General features: G+C 42.9%; 1 protein-coding gene across 6 annotated transcripts in view; it reads left to right on the top strand.

Moving 5' to 3' along the window:
* The window catches only part of greb1l (GREB1 like retinoic acid receptor coactivator), a 46,134-nt gene that overhangs the window by 9,053 nt on the left and 23,843 nt on the right, over window positions 1-13,238 (top strand). The window contains exon 1 of one of the 6 annotated variants that reach the window (XM_037085185.1): window positions 11,023-11,201. The exons of the other annotated variants lie outside the window; for them this stretch is intronic. The gene's annotated coding sequence lies outside the window, so the exon portion shown is untranslated. Of the gene's footprint in view, window positions 1-11,022; window positions 11,202-13,238 lie in introns of those variants that run through there. 6 annotated transcript variants of the gene reach the window in all.

The raw sequence follows: 13,238 nt of genomic DNA, 5'->3' as shown, positions 1-13,238 counted from the left end.
TCTACCGTAGACAACTAGTGGTATACTGAGATACATGCAGTCATACTGTGACTTTACTATTGAGTGTGTAGTGTTGTCAGAGAAAGGTAAACAGAAAGGTTGGCCATCTGTATCTATAGTAACTTATGTTATTATTAATATAGGGGCAGGTGATACTAGATCTTTCTTCTTCCTGCTCCTGTTGGCTCCTGGAATCTGAAAAAGTATAGTGGGTAAAAGTGTATATTGTGTTATCTGTTATGGTTTAGGAAATCATGCACTGAAGCCAAATATGAAAAGAAATATGAAATAACAGTTGGACAGAGGACATCGCAATTATTTTGACAGATATTGCGAGTATGATAAGATTCACCAGTAGTCGAAATCTTTTTTTGCATCACAATTTTCATTTGTTACTATTTTAACTATTAAAATCATGGTGATGTGACATTTGTTAGCATCTGTACCAAATGAACGTGTTTTATTACACCTGGAGAACAAGATTTTGTAGGCCAAGGCAGCTCTGCAGCACCACCGTACTTTATTATAATGCTGTTTTGTCACACATTTCACCTTTGGCAAAAGTATTGCAGATAATTGCAATTTGGATATTGCACTTAGCCATATTGTGATTCCAATTATATTTCAATAAATCGGGTGCTTCTAGTTGATACCAACAATTATTCTCATTATTGGTCATTCTGACTATTATTTCCAGAAATAACTGGTTAACCATTTAGTCCAAAAAATGACAGCTTCACACTGCTCCTTTTGTACAGCCAACAGTCCAATCCCAAATGCCCTTTATTTACTATCATAAATGACAAATAAAAGTTAATTGTCGAGCCAGAGGGAGCCGCATGTAATCTGATGAACAGCCTCCAGTGGTGTCAGTGCATTGTGGGTAATGTAGGCACTGCAGGTTTCGAAAGACAAGAAGAATGCGTGGAATAAAAACACAGATATCTCTGGTTGTGCTGTGTATATTTCGAGTCCAGCAGTTTTATAGTGTGTGCATTGTTATACCGCAATGCAATTTAGCAACTGAGTGACATCACCAGAGGAAATTCATCAGATTACATGCAGCTCCCTCTGGCTCAACAAAAGGCTTCATGCTACTTTTTTCACATATGCAGTTGGTCTCCCTCAAGACCTGTAAACACACTTCAATGTGTAAAGTTGGTGGAGTTACCCTTACCCTAGAATTGACCAGTTGACTTGTTGCTGCTCTATTTTGTAACGTCTTTTGTTTTAGACTGCCAAATGTGAGCTTCAGTAGATAAGTTAATTATTAATTGATAATTATTTCAATTGCCTAACAATGATACAAAGCATTTCCTTGCTTGTTAACAGTGAAATATATACAATAAGTTAAAGTTTGATTAATTAATGACGGTTATTATCAAGTGTTACCCATGTGGTCAACTGTAAATTCTGTTTGTGGGTTGTTGCTGTGGAGAAGCAGGATGTGTGTGAACAACAGCTGGAAACACTCAGGCTAGAAGCCAAATTTCCCACATCAACACAGCAAGCATCGTTGCCTTTGCCCACATGGATTGTCCCCAGGCACACGCACACACACACACACACACACACACACACACACACACACTCCTGCTCTCCCTCCCTCTTGGTATTGAAGCACAAGGTCAGCGTGTGTTGATGCATCCAGGGTTTGTGGGGGAGAGAGCTCTGCAGCAGAAGGCTTTTCTATAGGCTGTCACAGATTGTCCAAGGCTACGGTGACCAAGACCCGGCCCTCTGCTGCAAGGACTCAGCGTTCCTCTGTGGCAGGAGAGGTCATTCTCTCGCTCTCTGTCTCTCTCTCTCGCTTTCATTCTCTCTTTTCATCCATTCTCCGAGCACATTAGCAGCTCAGGCACAACCAGAACATCACATAAATGCAGCTCCCTTTCAGGTAATGAGGGGTTATTGAATGGTGAATAAGTGTTTGGAGATTTTAGCGGAGCTCGTTCAGCAGAGCTCTCCGCCGTCATCATTAAAACACCAAACGAAGGGAGTGTCTTTTGGGAGAGTGGTGTCCATCCGCGGAGAAGATCTCCAGAAAGCCCAGGAGCATTTATATTTAACCTGCAGTGACTCACGCTGCGTGTGTGCACTATAATAAGGGCTGAGTCAGCGATGCTTTAAGTACACATGGTTGACTTTTCACGTGCCGTGTGTGTGTGTGTGTGTGTGCGGGTGTGTGTGTGTGTGTGTGTGTGTGTGTGTGTGTGTGCATGTGTGTGTATGCTGATTTCCGCCCTCTTGCTGTGGATTGAACAACACAATTGTAACCTTAGACACTGCAGGGGGAAAAACAGCTGCCCTGAAAACATTGATTGTCATTGTATGAGCTTTGAGATGAGTCTGTGTGTGGATTGTGTTATCTTTGGAAAGAGCCAGGCTTGCAGTTTCCTCCTGTCTCCAGCCTTTATGCTAAGCTAAGCTAATCAGTCACAGGCTGTCGTCTCAAATTGAATGGGCAGCTTTATGCGACCATTACGCCGCAAAACGCTACACCGTGATGTGTTATAGTTGTAATGATTCTACTTTATTCGACCATTATTACTCAGTTACAGTTATTTGATTATTACTTCCAGATTTATGGATCATTTAGTCCCTATCTGCTGTTGTTTTATAGGGCACAGCTGAACTTAACAGTAATGGGTTGAATAACGGAGTTGGGAGTCAGATGTTAAGCTGATAAAGTGACACTAGCTGTGTTTAATGTCTTCCTGTGCTGGCGTTGAATTCAGAAAATAAACTGGATCATTTTGGAAGTCACTTTGAAATGACCCAAGGGTCCATAAAACTGATCAGTTTTAAACAGTATGGCTGAAAAGTACAGAAGCTTAAGGCTGCCAAGAAAAAAGAGGGGAAAAAAGGATAAATGTCATGTTTAATGTGACAAAGTTAGATAAGATATGTTTATGTAAAAATGTAATTTTTGATGATACAACAATAAAATAGGTATTTAATGATTTAATGATAAGTTAGGATAATGTCACAACATGAAAAGCAATGCACTTTTCACATAATAATGCGATCCTGATTAATTTCCCCTTCTATGGGGTGGCAGCAAGAAGGAACACATTTGAAATCCCATTGTTATATTATTATTCAAACTCCTCTATCTTTTTTGTTACCTGAGAACCTTATTAGCCGTTATTTCTGGCTGGTCAAGCACATTGTCCGAGGAGCCTCGTCTTAACTGTCACATCTGCCAGTCGGTAAAGTACCTCATCTCTCGGAGGGATCAGTGCGGGATGAAGTGCAACAGACCTGAATAGGTTTACTGTCACTTTTTCTCATCAGCAAGGTTTGTGTGTGGGGTCAAGCTCTCAACAAAGGATGGCCCTGCTTCCATTGTCCCATTAAGACAAAGAGAGTCCTGCTGATGCTGTGGCTCTTGCTGCAGTAAGGAGGACTGATGGGATTTAAAGTGTGGGTCCTGTCACCGACGGCAACCTGGTGCTTATTAATCGGGAGGGTGGGGGGTAATGGACGAGATGTGGCAGGAGAGTGACGGGGGTGGGGCAGCTGCTGAGGCAGCAGTGCCGCTGCCTGGGGTCAGGAAGAGGGGCCATGATGGATACAGCTGATCGCCCCGGTAAGGAAGTTTTGAGGGAAGGAGGAGGAGGCGCCTTCGTCGGGACGTTAAGAAGCCTCTTTGTCACGGTGTCACTCAAATGGATTCAAGGTGGCTGAGGCTTTTTTTCAGGGAGGAAAAGAAAGGAGAGGTCCCATTGTGAAAGGTGGATCTCTCTCTGGACGCCTGATAAACACAACAGACCTCTTTCTTCTGTCCTCTCCATGAGTGCTCCTGCGTGCCTAAATTGAGTTAGTGTGCCGGTGGCGGGAACTTTTCAAGGAAGCACTTTGACTGAACTTTGAGTGGATCCGCTCTCTTTTGTATCTTTGCCTTTCATGTCTTTTCCTTTATTTGTAAAATAATTAGAGGTATCTAGAATATTCTTGACACAGATAAGGGATGGCTTTATCTTTAACGCATCGCCAAGGTTTCTAATGAGGGCTGCAGCTACTGGATAATGGATTAATCTGCTAATTCATTCTTTTTTCAGTTAACTGATTGATTGAATCAATTGTTAAAAATCTCAGTCCATTAGCTGAAAAAATGCCTAAGATGCTTTAAGCTTTTTTCCTATTCTTTCAAAGAATACTCACTAATTACAACTATATTGTATAATTTCCATCCAGTAAACCGTCTTGTAAAATATGGAAAGAATTACAAGTGTGGCCAAAAAATCTGTTGGTAATTGTCATCATGTGACCAACAATCAAACCTTATGCCACGTGATGACGAAGGGGCTGCTTTCATTTGCTGATGAAGACTGTACAATGCGATTGAAGGCTCAGAGAAAGCTCATGAGCAAATCCTCTTTCATCTGTTTTGGTAGAAACTCAGCTGACACAGCAGTACGGATGTGGAAAACACAAAGCCCTTCTAATGTAGGCTGCGACCGTCGGAAATCCCCCAGGAGTGTCACCTCTGAACCTCCGTTGGACTGACGAGTGATGCGGAGAGCAGCTCAGGCCAGCTCCTGGAAACAGAACCTGACCCCTCCAGCTAGCTCTGTCATCTGATAAGAGCCAATGTTTTGATAGTGTTGGCCCTCTCAACGTGATCCATGGCTCTCCTTTTACACCCCATAACAAATAGGGCTGTCTAAACAACAGTTTATGGCCGGGACAAGGCCTGGTCAACCATCATCAAAGATCTACTCCGGGATGAGCCATTAGGTGTGGACCAGATGTTAGAAGAAGCTCTGGTGATGGTGGAGGATCAGTTTTTATGTCAGAACAGGAAAAGATGCAGATACATCTTTATTTATTTGCTTAATTTGACCGTAAAGTCTGTATGAGGTCAGGGTATTGGAATGAAAATATAAATCTTTAAAGAATGCATGGAGTCCGGTTAGAATCAGGCTCAAGTTTTAAGATTTGTATCCCCTCCCCTCGTCTTGCCCTTTACCATTGACCGCCATTTGACCACAGCCCGTGACAGCTTTACAGTATGAAATAGAACTCACTGTTGTCTCATTCAATATGGCTTCCCTGAATAAGTCCATAAATGCATTAGGGTCCTGTGTCTCTCCCTGTTGTTCGGACTTAGGTGAACTGGCGTTCAACCCGGCAGCATTGTAAAATGCAGATTGGGTTCACTGACAGGCCTTCCATTTTATTACACAGTCATGAACGGCATTGTAAACTGTCACTCGTCCTTCACTTTCATTCACTGATTCAACCAGGGGGGAACAGCCATGAGAAGCGATGGCTCTGCTCAGTGCTCACATCGTCAAAACAGCTGACCTTTTTTGTTTTGGCCATCAGGATGAAACATTTCTTACATTCTATGAACACTAGTAAATGTTGACAGTATGGACGTATGTGGTCACCAATTTAGATTTGGCATTTAAAATTGTTGGGGTTTTTTTCCTTTGCAAAGGATGAAATCAGGAGGAAATCTGATATTGGAGCAGTTTTTTTAGAAAAATCACTTTACAAATGGTAAGAGATTATATAAGCTTCTTTTAAAATCACCGTAATAACACAAAACGTTTTGAACTTGTAAATGTCAGCTTTACTGAAAACTTTCAGAGTGACAAACAGTTATTTCATTGATTATTCAATCGACTGAAATCAATCAGTCACCAAGTGATTGATTGTACCTGTGAGTTTCCAAGCAAAAATAATACATGTTGGTAAACGGAACTGGTTTAGGACAGCCGGTCAGACATTACCAAAAGGATCATTTGAAAATGATTAGGAGTCACTTTCACTATTTTGTTAAGTTTCATGGAGAAAACAGTGAACTAAACTGAAAAATAAGAGGTGTTTTCAGGCTTCCTTCCATTCCTAAGATTTTGACCCGCTCTCTCTCTAATTATTTTATTATGGGTGTGTCCAAAACCCAACATGACATCCTCCTGATGAAGAAGAAAAAGAAACTAGAAAATATTCAAATTTAAGAGACAGGAGATGATTTAGCCCTTTTTTAGAATTAGAAAATGACTCAAAGCAATTAAATGATTGTTGAAACAGTTGCAGATGAATTTGATGATAAGCAACTAATCAATTAATTGATTGCACTGTAGAATCTGACAAAGGGACCTCAAAACTGTCTTTCGAATCCAACTGAAGTTGTTGGCTTTGTCTGAAGTGACCAGTTTCCTCACTTTTTAAGTAAAGTCAATTTAAAGTGTACAGTTAAATCGATGCAGTTTTAGTCTGCATGACTAAACAAATGCAATTTATTTATTGAAAATAAGAAGCAGTGTCTTCCAAGTGATATTCAGGAATATTAATTATGATATACACTGTCATTTTACTGTAAACAGATGTAGTCTGAAGAAGTGTTGAATGAGCGCCCTTTACCAAGGCTTGTCTGCCTCAGCGATCTGCTCGGTTGCCCTGTGCTATTAAATGATGCCGGCCTTCATCCGTGGCTGAGATTTAGTTTAAGGTTAAATGCCTTGCCCTTAAACTCATCCGCTCGGCCAGAGTGTTTGACAAGGTCACCACTCCAATCAACCTGCTGTTAACAAAGCCTGCTTGTCCCCTAATGAATTAGCGCTACAGTTTCTCAGCCCCTCGCAGGCCTTCCCAGCCTTGCTGCCCTTTCACACACACACCCCTCGCCCCTAATTTTGAAATGAGTTTTATAACTGGACAGTAAACTTCCAGTGGCTTAATGATGATGACTTCTTCATCTGCCCAAATGCTCCTTTTGTCCGCCCCTCCTCAGGCCTGCACCCTGCCCCCGTCCCCTCTGGTCACACCAGGTCTTAAACCCTGGTTCACCCCACTTTATAGTTCCACTGATAATCCCCTAGAACACACACACACACACACACACACACACACACAGGCATGCATGCATGCACGTGCATACACACACACACACACACACACACACACACACACAGGCATGCATGCATGCACGTGCATACACACACACACACACACACACACACACACACCCTCAGGCTATTATCTCCACTGAGCCCTGCTCTGTCTCCTTCTCCCTCTCTTTCTCTCTGTTGCTGCCGACTTCAGCAATGGCATTCAGCTGGAATGTTTGCTTTTGTTTGTGTGGCCCACTGGAAAGCCATGAATGACCTCAGCTCATCTGCTATCCTCACTAGCACCGATTTGCACTTCAGGGCCCAGCAGGTAGTCCCGAGGAGCGGTGGGAGGGGGAGGGTTTGGAAGAAGCTCGTGGGGCTTTTATAAGGAAATTAGAGCCGTGGACTACCACCCGGACAGTAAACAGCAGTGCGAGTCCTCACACCCTTGGCGTCAGGTAGCCCACGTGAAGCGGTTAGGAGAGGGGATTCTGTTGCGGGAATTTTCACATGGTGGCAGCTTCGTTTTCTTGTTTTGTTTTTTGACAGTTGAGCTGGCCAGATTGTTTTCTTATTATAAGAGTCAGACGTGCTATTTAGCACCTCGGTTGCTGTACTTCCTCCACCACCTGATGCTCTTAGCTCATCTCTTGATTCGTTGGTTGAACCTCATCTGCAGGGCAGTTTCCTTGCAGTGTCAGAGCCTCCACCTGCCATGTTGAGTAATAAGTGCAAGCCATTGATCTGCATTGATCTGATATCATTTATATATGTCATATATGTGTTTCTTCAGGACAGGCATTGCAACTGACCAAGGACGTATTGTGATGTCATAGCTTGTGACTCAGGAAAAAGACTGGGAATGTACCCACATGGAAGAAATTAGTCTTTTTCTAACATGTGGTTAACTCTGTGGGTCTGTTTTAACCCAAACCATAATCTTTTCATAAACCAGATTTCTCAGGCTTTTTTGGGATTGGTGCAGCTTAAATTGCATGATGTTAAGGCAGCCTTCCTCAAAAACCACAGTGTTTTTTTAGGTTTTTCCAGTGCCCTCAATTTGGTGACATGCATGTATGGCTCAACATTTGCAGGAAACTATGGTGTTGGTCAAATTTGTGTAAAATTGGTTTGGACTGGACAACACTTAATGGTCAGGTCAAGTCAGTTTTATTTGTATAGCCCAAAATTACAGTCACACACACACACACACACAGTGGGCCTTTGTTGCTTTAACTTAACATTACTACTACAGAAAACAAGAAACTGCAATTATTAAGTGAACTGAATCTAAAAACAGTAATTCAGCAGAACACTATCTTATCCCTGATCTCCCAAGTAAAAGTCCCGCGCCAGACCCATTCCACCACCATGACCTGCTAGCAGTGTGGACTCAGACCACATGCAGTGATGATTCTGGACCTGCATTAATTATGACGTGGTCGCAACATTCAACATGAGGACATCAGTTAAATCTAGGTGGACACATCTCCAACCGACCGCCGTGTTTTGCCGAGTCAGCTAAAACGAAGCTCCTCTGGGAATCCCAAAAGAGGAAGAGCACTCTTCCCCTATGTTTAAGACCCCCACAGTTGATCACATGACTCGTCTTTCCTCAGGTGGCGGTGGCAGGGGATACTTCCCCTTTTGTCAGGGACTTTAGCAGGAGCTCAATGCAGCGGTGAAGGATGGGCTCGGGGGGCGGGCGAGCATTCAATCCACACTCCTTTGTTTTTTTGCACAGTGTCTTTTGAGGCCAAAGAAAATGCGGAGTTTACTCATTATCTCCATTCTAAATGGGCAATATAAGACAGGCCATGTCAAAGTCAGGGGCTTAGAGATAAATCACACTGACAGCCCCCCCCCCCCGGTTTGAACTTGTGGCTGCGCCGGTATCTGATGGATCATTGTAGAAATGGATTACTACAGTTAATGTACACCTCTGTTACTTAAAGATGTTGAATATAAATCGAGTGGCACTACGGGAGACTCACCCGTGTTTCCCATGCGTGGTCAGAAAAACAGCAATAGCCGGACAAATTTCACAGTCAAACTCAAGCCCAATGTTTAGACACATGCGGCTGATTGAGAGAAAATGAGTGCGTGAGGACTAATGGAGGCCCTGATTGGCTCGCGTGGTGGTTTACAGCGGGGCCCTCACACTGACGGCGCCCTAATATAACCATTGGAGAGGAGGTGAGAAGAGCTGCACACAACTTGATTAAAACAACTGTTGACTGTGTCCGTGGTAATGAACTGGAACATCAGTCTCACGGCTCAGTGAAGCAAGAAACACGGGCCGGTGGAGGGAGAATGAGACGAATTCATTGCGAGCGTGGATTGCCGTCGTTGATATGCGTTTGAATTCACTCGAAAATCCCATTTCTCTGCAGCTCTACTTCAATTGAATTTTCAAGCTTTTAATGAATCTAATACATACATCTGAGGGGACTAACTGGTATGAAAGAGAGACACCTGAAATCTCTGGGTCATGGTTAATCGTGAGTGCATCTTCCCACTCATCAAATAGATGTGAGTTTACTCAGACCTGCTGTTTACCCGACAAATTCTTGCTGACTTGCTTGACGTTAATTAGTCGGCCGGAAAAAAAAAAAAAAAAAAACAGATGCAGAGGCCCTGCAGAGTGCTGTCCAACTGATATAGTTACCACAGTAAATGATGAACATATTGGATGTTATTCAAGCTACTGAATCAAACAGCAAATATTTTGATCATAGATGTTTTTTTAAGAGAGACAAAATAAAGGTCTTGTTAAAATGGCACTATGTAGCATGCAAACTTTTGCCAGGGCCCAACCTTTAATCCAATCATGCCTAATATCAATGATGTCGAATCAACACATTTAAATCCACACCAAACCCCCTACATCACAACGTGAAACAAAAAACTTTGCGTTTTACTTTCTTACTTCTTTACTCCTCTGTGACAGCAGACTAAATATGTTTGTGTTGTGGACTAAACAAGATATTTCAGGACCTGTCTCGGGCTTTGAGAAACTGTTTTTAACATCTTATCGACCGAACAACCAATCGATTAATCCCAAAAAGGGAATAGCAGTTAGTTGGAGCCCTGAGCTGCGGTCTAAACAATGTCGTAACGGTTTACAGTTAGACTTGGCAGTCCGACAGCTGGTGGTGTTTACGATTCAAAGTCATGAGATAATTCAGCAGCCCTGAAACAACATTGACGATTTTTGAAACTGTAATTGTTGTTACATTGATGGCAAATCCCTAATATAGTGTCAAAATACAGTGAGTTCTGCGACTCAAGGGAAACTGAGTCTTTTATTTCGAAGCAAGTTTGGCGTTGTGCTCGGGCGCTGTAGATGTGACACGTGTGTAACTTCACGCGCGAGCAGTGTGATCGGGCTTTCCTGGATGTGAGCACCCTCTCCATCTTAGGATAAGGTAGGAGCAGTGATCGCTCGGCTATGATGACACACGATCCCCAACATCTGCCTGCGCCGGCTGATTTGTGGCGCATTTCCGTTTATTTATTTTGACCAGATGAGCCCCTTGGTATTTATAGCGGGAGTAAAAGCCCAGTGAGGGGTCAATCCCGGGCAAGGCTAACCAAGACAAAATGCTCAAGCTGACCTGACATTCTTGTCTCTATTTTGCTGGGGATGGACTCTTTTAGGTCTGAATTGGCCCCCTAATAAAAGAAAAAAAAAAAAAGGGAGAGGAAATCCAGCGTGGCAGCGTGGTTTAACCTCATTGCATGAGAGCGAGAGTTTGATGCAACACGTCCACCTGATGCTGCGGCCGACTCGGCGTGCTGGGGGTCACGCGTGGCAGGGCTCTGAGGATGTGTGGCTGTGGGGAGATGTGGGGCTTCTTCTTTGTTTCCCCCCCCCACGCGACTCTGCAGGCCTCCAAGAGCATCTGTCACTACAGGGGGTCAGCAGGGCCAAGATGAATGAGCCCCCGGTGGATTCCCTCCCTCCTTGGCAAATGGCACAGAGAGAGGAGGGCATAGGGGACTAGGGGGAGGGGTCTGTGGTTATGTGTGTGTGTGTGTGTGTGTGTTTGTTTGCATGTGAGTGAGAGAGAGAGAGAGAGACAGAGAGTGAGAGAGAGAGGGAGGGTTTCTGCTGTACCGAGGGGAAGAGTGGGATTCCCATTTCTTTCTATCATGACAAAGGTGACTTGAGACATACCAGGGAAGAGTGAAACTCCATATGCTGCCTGGGAATCAGCAAATTCTCTCCCCCAAGGATTAATGATCTAAAAATGGACTATTTTTGAAAGAAAGAAAGGAAACCACACATTTTGGGATTTACCGCTGTTAATTTGGAATTTGAAGGGCTCATCTCACCGGTCGTCATGGAAGGTACAGGAGATACAGCTTTTTCTTCTTTTTTTTTTTTTTTTTAAAGTGTGCCACATGTGGCCCTGATGTAGCATTAATGAGATGGGCTTTTTGCACCTAATTTAGAGAACATGGAGAGATGTTTGTTGTGTCCCCCCCACCCTACATTTCTCACCCCATCCCCCCTTTTTCTCTCATGTCTGATGGGCAGTGGCTTTTCACCACCACTGCTTTTCTAATGTTAAGAGTGTGCTGAGCTCTTTCCCGCATTTCAACTATTGGCATGGGCTTTAAATGTTGAAGCATGACAATGAGGGCGAAAACAATTAAGATATTTATCAAATATTCATTAACATTCGATCTACGGCTTAGGCGAAAAGAGGAAAAAGAGCTAATATAGTCAGGGTGTAGCATTAATTTGGTATTTTCCAATGCTAAATTAACTTTTTTAGTTTCTCTGTAGCCGTTTGATTAGCTCAATTTTAACAACACCCAAGGGTCAAGTTTAACTGTTTGGACGGTATCAACATCTTTGTACCTCGATTTCTCAAAACATTTATAAGGTATGGAGAAAAATTTTACAGATGGATTTCTTCAAATGTATCTAGAAAATGTGGTGGCTTTGACTTGAAGGATTTGGTGAGTCAGAATGTGTGAAACCAAGTTAAAAAGGCAAGTTTAACCCTGCCTCTGTGCCTCTATCGTAAAACAGTAATGTAATTATCCAGTTGAGGGAGAAACAATAGGAGGACTGGAGCGAAAGGAAAAAGGTTGGGCTGAAAGTAAGATTAGCTCATTTGGAAAAGAAGTTCACAGTCTAAAATAATGCGTGAGATAAATGTCATGTAAGGTTTGATTTACACCACGTGTAAGGATTTAAATCGCTTCACCACAATTGCGACCATCGCTTAACAATACTTAACAATTTGTGCCAATTACAGGGAATCTAAAGAATATAAACATTCATTAAGTTTTGGTGATTTTATTTTATGTGCACAGATTGCATGTACTGCAATATGTTTCATCTGGACAAGATTAATTCCTGGAACATTAACATTAGCCAACAATATTCTTATGTGAATTTACTGATCTTTGCTTTCCGATCGTTGCTAATTACAAATAAGAAAGGTATTTTTGAATAAAATGAGGATGTACAGAGAAATATGAGGCTGATATCCTTTTTGATTACAGCCTTAAGTGTAAAATGTAAGCAATGGTATCAGCACAGACAGCACAGATGACTGTTTAACGATACTCAGATGACACATCTTTTTTCAGAATGAATGAAATCGTCATATGTGCATATATTGCGCTGTGTATATTACAGGGAGTGCATGATTTACAGATACTGGGTATGCACGTGTCCAGTTGCACTCAGGCTGTACGTGAGAAAATGTGCCTTTAATGAGTGAGAGACCAAACCAGCGGGTGAGCCTAAACTTTAACTCAAACGGGATTTCTGGAAAAACAGGACCTTATTAAGCACCCCGGGCTGGGCTCGTGTTGATCTCTTAGGTTTACGGCTCCTCCATCTCGGGAGCCATCTGCGTCTCCTTCTGTGTCGTCTACCCCTCGCGACTAGATAAGCATCAAAATATTTCAAGACTCTGCTCCCAGGGTAATTAGCGGAGGGAAACCTGTGGTTGAGACTCTTCCCTTTGGTGGCAACACCCTGTGCACTGAGTTGCGTCAGCTAGAATAGTACATTTCACGTGATCAATGCTACATTGAATTCTGATGGAATTGTCTCCTATCTCGAATGACATTTTCAATCGGCCAGAAGGTGAAAGAGTGGAGGTTTTCCGACATATTGACATTATTAAGTTTACACTGAGTGGCTGTATCAAGCTGGCTAATCATTCACAAAATAAGGTTCAGCGAATGCAAGCTGGACCAGCTTATGTACACTTGCTGCGTGAAGGACTTGGACCCCAGGCCAGCGTGCATGAATAGCACCGGACAGTCAGAAAATGAAGACGGGGTGGACTGTGACAGTCGGTGTTAAGAAGGGGAACTTTGCTTATGTTATATCAGAGACTGAGTGGGCAAACAATCCTT

This window comes from Acanthopagrus latus, chromosome 21 (assembly GCF_904848185.1).
Source record: "Acanthopagrus latus isolate v.2019 chromosome 21, fAcaLat1.1, whole genome shotgun sequence".
In the NCBI taxonomy this organism is placed as follows: Eukaryota; Metazoa; Chordata; class Actinopteri; order Spariformes; family Sparidae; genus Acanthopagrus; species Acanthopagrus latus.
This window is presented reverse-complemented; position numbering and strand designations above follow the sequence as displayed.